Consider the following 8,243-nt stretch of genomic DNA (forward strand, 5'->3'; position numbering starts at 1 on the left):
ACTCATTTCCCAAATGAAGTCCATGCCCCCCCAACAACCCACCCTCCCGTCCTGGCACCTTCCCCTGCCACCACAGGAATTGCAAACTCTGCGCCATCACCTCCTCCCTCACCTCCATCCAAGGCCCCAAAGGAGCCGTTCACATCCATCAAAGTTTTACCTGCACATTCACCAATTTCATTTATTGTATCCGTTGCTCCCGATGTGGTCTCCTCTACATTGGGGCGACTGGACGCCTCCTAGCAGAGCGCTTTAGGGAACATCCCTGGGACACCCGCACCAATCAACCCCACCGTCCTGTGGCCCAACATTTCAACTCCCCCTCCCACTCAGCTGAGGACATGGAAGTCCTGGACCTACTTCATCGCAACTCCCTCACCACTTGACGCCTGAAGGAAGAACGCCTCATCTTCCGTCTCGGAACACTTCATCCCCCAGGGCATCAATGTGGACTTCACCAGTTTCCTCATTTCCCCTTCCCCACCTCACCCNACTCTATGCTACTTTCTCCCCACCCTCACCCTCCTCTCATTTATCTCTCCACCCTTCAGGCACTCTGCCTGTATTCCTGATGAAGGGCTTTTGCCCGAAATGTCGATTTTCCTGCTCCTCGGATCCTGTCTGACCTGCTGTGCTCTTCCAGCACCACTATAATCTAGACTCTGATCTCCAGCACCTGCACTCATTGTTTTTACCTCCCAAAGAAAGTAGTCAATAGATAGTCTGTGGCTGTGGATGTTTACACCCTCAAATCTGCAACAGCTATTGCCTTTGTGCTTGAAGAAAAGCTATCCAGAACAATGAAACACCACTGTTCTTAATTTACATTTGCACAACAAACGTTGAGTTTTGTTGAGTCTTTCATCTCTGAATATTACTTCTGAAATAATTTCATGAACAGCAAAGACTCAATGCCAATCTATAAGGTGCTTCTTTGTTTCCTCTTCAGGTAAATCGCTCAATCCTCAATCCACATCTAGGTGAGCCTTAAAACCATCGTCGTTGTCAGTCTCTTAACATGTAGCTTTTAAGAAAATAGTTTGAATTATTTAAAATGCCAATATTCTTCTCCTTCAAAATGGAGAACACATTTAACTCAAATATTAATTGATCCACTCTCCACAGGTGTTACCAGACCTGCTGAGATTTTGCTTTTAATATACTCTATCATTCAGTTTCAGATTTCCTGCAACTCCATTATTTCCTAGTCTTTCACCATCAGAGTTTGTCAATGAGCTAAGTAAGTTGTTCAAACTTCTTTGAAAATTTCCATTTGTCATGTATTTCCTCATGAATAAGACCTTGTAAAATATTAAATGTTGAAAGAAATACCAACATTGACCTACTGAATTGACTTTTTATCTTTTGCTATTGACATTAAAACAGTACTCTACAAGCTCTCAGCTCATCTCAAAAATATTTCAAATGAGCTTATGACAATATCTGTACATGTTGGACACATACATTTTGTAAAATTTTCAAACTCGCAATCTGTGCTTTAATGGTGACTGTTAGGTATGTCCCTTATTCCTTTTGAGAGTTTCTTAGGTTTCCCAAAAGCCTGGATAAAACCTGACAATTGAATTTTACTTCAGGAGAGTCTGGCTTTTATTTAAATTTGTCAGAAACTATTTCTCTTTGGAACTGTTCCTGTAGCTCCACGACTGCGGGCTAGATTTTAGGATGATTTCCTGCGCCCCCACCACCAAGTCACTGAGGAATGTATCCCTGCCAATGTCAGCAGCCCTGCAGCCATTTTACGCTCTGCAAACCTTAATTGGCTGGACACATAACTCAAAACTCTTATTTGGGAGGAAGTCTCATATCAAGACCAGCAACTCTGTAGTGCCGCAGGGAATGGTGGCCATTGCTGGAAAATCAGGGATTCTGCAGATTCTAAATGTTAGGAACCCAGGACACCAGCATGGGGAGGAGAAGGGAAGACATGTTGGACGTCATAGTAGAACGGGGTAGGCTTTGGGGAAGTCCCCCATTGCAACAAGGGGGCTATTGCTGCAGCAATCTCCTTTCATGTTGAAACTGTTTAAACTGCCAGGCTCACCTCCCTGACATTCACCGTCTGGATTAAAGGTCACATTTGAATGGCAATCAGCCTTCGGTGTTCATTTAAAGGTCTCAACTGAAGGAGAGAGCTGGCAACCAGCCACCATAGGCCTCAACTATTGCCCATGAACTTTCTCACAGGTCATGAATCAGGTGGGGTATAGGTGGTGGGAAGGTCTTGCAGAGGATTTTTTGGGGTCTCTCTGAGGATGGAAACCCAGCAGCAGGGGCCTGTGTAATCCTGGCCTGAGCTTAGTTACGGACAGTGTATGTGGACAAGGGATTTCTGCTTCTGCACTTCTGGAGTGGATATCAAGAAATGGCACATTTCCAACAGCTTTGCATCAGTTAATTTTAAGTTGAAAATTTTGTTGAAATGCTTCCAAGTAAGATTATAAATTTAGCAGGACAGGTTGCTTGTTAAGGTTGCTTGTTGTATATCTCTAAGGGGCGTGTGCATTGAAACTTGCTGCGCAATAGACGGAATGGGGTGTAACATATATCCATGTAATTAACAGGCAGAAGGTTGGAGCTGACCTAAAGACCAGACATGGGAAGCAATCTTCCCAGTATTGTTGTAGATAGTTTCACCTCTTTAAGTAAAAGGACCAATCTGACAGTGTGGCCAACCCTGCTCAGGTGGTTGCTGTGGTTGTGTAAGGAAGTAAAAAGACACAGCCCTGATGATAAGGAAGTGGCTTGCTGAGGGCACAACATCAGAACTGGCAGAAACAAGTCATGCTGGGAACTGATGGCTTGAAAGGATTAACAAGCAGTTTGTGCCTATTCAATATTGGTAGGACCCCAGCAAATCCTGAGAATATGGGATTTTGCTCTTCTCCCGCCCTTTCCAATGCTGTTATATTTCTTAGAGTCCTTTACCAAGGTGCACTAAATGAGAGCTAAGTCAACATCCCACTTGGCCTCCTCAAGGTCTTTTCTGCATCTAAAATATCTGGGGAATGTTGTCCCATGGGTCTTTTCGATTTCCATTACAAGGAAGCCAACTCTCATGGGAAGTCTGCTCATAGTCTCTTTGAGGTCCCTTCTAAATTGCCTCTGGCACTTGATACAATGCTGTTCAATGATGTTGTTTTGTTCACAAGTATCAGTCATGCTTGAGGAGCCATTTGCAATGCCCAAGAGTCTGCAATCTAATTTGCTGAACAGTTCACACAGGTATTGTTCTGTTTGTCTGATATGAAATCTAAACTGGGTCATGAGTGCACACACACTCAAATCAAAGATTTAGGACATTGTGTGTGAAATAAGTCACTACGTAAACAATCACACTGCACAACAAAATGATGACTATTTTAATTTTGGAACAAAGCAACTGTTTTCTCTTTTTAACAAGAGACTGTAAAATAACCCTTTTCTTAGGCATATGACCTTTGAAGATTGTAATCTCTAGAACAAAGAGTCAGAAATGAGACAAAACTGCAATTACAATTTTCACAAACATTTATTATCTCATGATTAACTGACTGAAAATATTTGTGGTTCATAAACCTTCATGATTTAACATCCAAAATACACTTAATAAGACTGTGCTTCTCTGGACCATCCATAAATCCAGCTCTCCAGTGCCATTGGTCTAAATCAGGAAATCATTCCCTCTTGGAAATTCAGTTCTATATCATTATAATGTATAGTTTTTTTAATATAGCTTGTAAGCATAGTACAGTGATGTTTCCATGGAACCGTGCATATTTTTTTTATTTTCCTCAAAGGCGTGTCTAATGTCAGATTACTCAATGTGCTGCTGTTCTTTGATCTGTAGAGCAGGTCGGCATCTCTTGTTTTAAAAAAATCAGTCGGTAGTAACATTTTTAACTACATGGACAAAACATTTAAGCTCCAAACTGTTCCAAATGCCCTTCACAATCATTAAATCATTTTAATCTCGAAGAAGGTGAACTGTTTGCTCACCTTAAGAGACCTTTAATTGCAGTTTGAACCAAAGGCTTGGCATCTTTTACGAAAAATAAATTGTTGCAGTGAGTTAATCCTTTATAGCCTGCTGTTTCAAGTTCTTTATTGTAGACAGTTGGGCGCCCTAGTACAGTTAAGATCAGAGGTGCTGATAACCTGGTCCATGATTTATGGGAACTTGGGGTTGCAATCACTTAATGAGGAAAGCTAGAGTGTCAACATGTTTATTAAATGCAGGAGCACTTCCAGGAGGTTCCATTTGAGTTAAGTTATTCAAAATGATTTTAAAAATATATTTCCTTTGTAGAATCGATTCACATTTTGCCCTCTATGTGACTTTATTCACATGGTGACTTTGGCATTTGCACCGAAAAGTGTTGTATTCTCCTCCTTCTGTGGCTGAACTTCTGATTTCTAAGTCAACTCTAGAAATAAAGACTTACACCTCGTAACTCTTCATAACAGTCAAACGAGTGGAAAGTTACCCGCAGTCTGAGTAATCTCAAACCTAACACAAGTACAACTTCGTTTCATCTATATAGTCCACATCTTGAAGAAGACAAAAAAAATTGCAGGTAAATAACTCTTTTTAAGCCATTGTCTAACAGTGGACAAATCTGAGATAACTAGAAATGGATGGTAGCTTTAAATTAGAGATGCACGCATTTTGCAATACTTCATAATTAAAGTGACCTTAAAATAATTTCAATAAATATTGTTTACTTTTCATTATCAATTTCACATCAAGCAGAATTTCAGGAAATGTTACTGTTGGTTCAACTCAGCAAACTCTGGATGTACAAGGGAATTGTGAAGATCCAAGAGAAAAGCGTCCAGGGAGAGGATAAGTCCAAGTTTATAAGGCAGAGTCATGAATATTCTGACATTTACAGAACGTTGTGAAAATTTCCCTAATTCACTGCAATGCCCCCTTTGTACCACATCAAGCTGGTTCAGAATCTCTCAGATCAGAGACACATAAATCCATCAGTTTTCCCACTTCTATTTCACTACCTCATGACCCCTGTTTGAAATGTGCACATCAGATAATGCCAGGAACAATGTTGGCAGTGATGCTCTCTGCAGTTGAACATTCCACTCATATTCTCAATCGAAGTTTATACATGGATATAGTCATGCAGGCAGTTCTCTTATCCTCAATCCCCTGTCAAATCCCTTGAAAGAGAAAGGAGATGAGCACAATGAGAAATGGAGCCACATACATACTTGACAGAATAACAGGAGACCAGATGAGTCTTCAGAATGGATGAGTGCATCTATAGTTTGTTGAATTAAAACAGTGTTCATGAGATCTGCCACGACTTTGAAAGAAATGTCAACTCATAGAATCCAAAGTACAAAGGGCCATTTAGATCAACAGGACCATATTTGGAATTACCCTCTTCACAAGCCATTAGTTTGAATCACTATTAGTCAACCTGCTCCCATATCCCTCAAATCCTTTATTTTTCATCCAAACAATTCTTGAAAAATTGGCATTGTTCCTGCTTCAACTATTAACTGTTAAAGAGAATTCTACAGTCTCACAATACCCACATAAAGAAGCTTCGCCTGCCTTGTATATGATATCTTCTACACTTCATCTTACAGATAGCGTGTAAGTAACTTGTTCAGAGATGTTCCTGAACACCTCCAAACCAGGGGGTCATCAACCTGAGCCTGCTATCTCACAGGTAGGGACACTACCACTCTGCTGTAAGAGCCCCTATATTTAATCTGATATCAATAATCTTTCACTCCCAAAGCCGCGAGAGCATTCAGTAATTTTCTTTAAACAAGGCATTAACAAAGGTGCAGAAGAAATTTAAGTCATTAGATTGCAAGGCTTCAGTTGTGTGGAGATATTAAAGGTTCTGCAGTTCCCTCCTAAGAGAAGAGACAATGAAATTGAGATTTAATAGAGATTTTCAAAATCATGAAGGTTTTGAGCAAAAATGAAAACTGTTTCCATTGACAAAAGGATCAGTAACTAGAAGGCAAGATTTAATGTCATTGACAATAGAGGAGGAAGACAGTGGTGTTGTGGTAATGCCAAGGACTACTTGTCCAGCAGGTCCCTAATTTCATGCTCTAGTTCCACGGGTTCAAATCCCACCTCATCTGCTGGAATGACAATTCAGTTAATGAATCTTGGTTGTTAGTGTGACATAATGAATATATTAAGACTGAGATAGACAGATATTTGGTGTCTCAGAGTATGGGGAGCAGGTCAAGAGTGGAGTTAAAATGCATGATCATATTGAATGGCAGAACAGGTTAACAGCACATGTTGTTCTCCCCTATTCCTATTGCTGTTTTTGTGCTCCCTTTGACAATAATTTAATGTTACAGTTATGCATTCTCCTGTCGCTGAAAACGTGTTGAGAGATTTTCTATATCTACCATAACAATTCTTTGTTATAATTCTTCCTAGTTGCAATATCATGAATCAGACACTGCAGAAATAGAGACAGAACGAGACCATTCAGCCCCTTGAGTCTACTCTACCAATCAAAAGATCATGGCTGATCCAATTTTCCTCAAGTATACTTTCTTGCCCTTTCTCCATTACACTTGATTCCCTTACTGATCGAGAATTTACCTATCTCAAATTTACCTTAAATATACACAAGGGACTCTGCCCTCACAGCTCTCTATGGCAAAGAGTTCCAAATAAACTGGATGAACCATAGATCTATCCATATTTCTATCCGCAAATTGCGTAAGAAGCCTTGTATGAGAAATATTGAGTAGATCAATTGGTCTTTTCTTGTTTCTAACAAAAATGAGAGGAAAATAAGACACCATCACAAAGTAAAAGCCGAAAGAACAGCAGATGTTGTAATCAGAAACAAGAATGGAAGTTGTTGGAAAAGCTCAGCAGGACTGGCAGCATCTGAGAAGAGAAATCAAAATTAATGTCTTAGGTCCAGTGACCCTTCCTCAGAACTTTCAGACGCTTCACAGATGCTGCCAGTCCTGCCGAGCCTTTCCAGCAACTTCTGTTTTTATCACAAAATTAAAACGTGTTCATTATAACCAAGGCTGGCATTTGATTTCATTTCCTTTTCTTTTTAGACTGATATCAAAGAATTTGCGATGATATCAAATAATTTTATTTCTCTTTAACTAAATTCTACAACTTGCAGCTTCCTTACCTGTTGCCTAAGTGAGCAACCACTTCCTTTCTTAAAATGTTGAGTCCAGCGTTCACAATTCAGATTTGTAATGCAATTACATACAACGCATTGCAGCATTCTCTGGGTGGACTTTGGATTGTGTTTATCATCATACAGATTGGGACTAAAGTATACCAGGGCTGCAGAAGCAAGGAAAAACATATAATCAAATATAACAAATTCAACAGCAATAGTATCTTACTTGACAAGATACAGTTTTAATTTATGTGTTCTTAAGGAAAATGAGGAAAGAACTTTAGCCATCACGTTATTCCATGACTTTATTGCATTCACTTCCTTCACTCTACATATTATCCTTTGTGGTCATATCTATTTAGTCTTTTCATCCATCTTGCTCCAGCAACATTTTTTTCCCCTGCTCATTTATACAGGCGAGGTCACTTTACACACTTTGAATTATACAAGTGACATCGATTAAAGCAGCTATTATTTGAATAGCCATATTGACCAGATATAACACGAGCATCAACGCCCCTTAAACTGACTGCATCAACATAAAGCAGCAGAAGTACTGCAATAAATGGCAGAAGAATCTCAGGGAAGGTTATTGAAAGCTGTTGTCAATCTTAAATTTTGTCAAAAATGCAGTGATAACATAACACTAAAAGTAACTGAACTAAATTAAACCATCCCACATTTGGTGTACATTTCCACCTGGATTTGTTTTATATAAACAAACTAAATAACACGACAAGAAACGGGGAATAATAATAGTCTTTCACTAACCTAACTTTTTGCATGTTTGATTTTGGGATGACTTCAAACAGTTTATAGATGTGGTTCAGTCCTGAGATATCTGCCAACTTTCACTGTTCAGTACGTATGTGTATTGTATATCAGGAGAATCGACGTTTCGGGCATGAGCCCTTCTTCAGGAATGAGGAACGTGTGTCCAGCAGGCTAAGATAAAAGGTAGGGAGGAGGGACTTGGGGGAGGGGCTTTGGAAATGCGATAGGTGGAAGGAGGTTAAGGTGAGGGTGATAGGCCGGAGTGGGGGTGGGGGCGGAGAGGTCAGGAAGAAGATTACAGGTTAGGAAGGTGGT

At 40.0% G+C, this 8,243-nt stretch overlaps 1 long non-coding RNA gene across 1 annotated transcript in view; it reads right to left on the reverse strand.

Annotated features, from left to right (window-relative positions):
• Positions 1-3,572: 3,572 nt before the first annotated feature.
• The window catches only part of LOC122562732, a 100,227-nt gene continuing 95,556 nt past the window's right edge, over positions 3,573-8,243 (reverse strand). The window contains exons 2-3 of the long non-coding RNA XR_006315403.1: positions 7,158-7,318; positions 3,573-5,175 (exon numbers count right to left, since the gene is read on the reverse strand). This is a non-coding gene — a long non-coding RNA (uncharacterized LOC122562732). The remainder of the gene's footprint in view (positions 5,176-7,157; positions 7,319-8,243) is intronic.

The sequence above is a fragment of the Chiloscyllium plagiosum genome, chromosome 25 (assembly GCF_004010195.1).
Source record: "Chiloscyllium plagiosum isolate BGI_BamShark_2017 chromosome 25, ASM401019v2, whole genome shotgun sequence".
NCBI lineage: Eukaryota > Metazoa > Chordata > Chondrichthyes > Orectolobiformes > Hemiscylliidae > Chiloscyllium > Chiloscyllium plagiosum.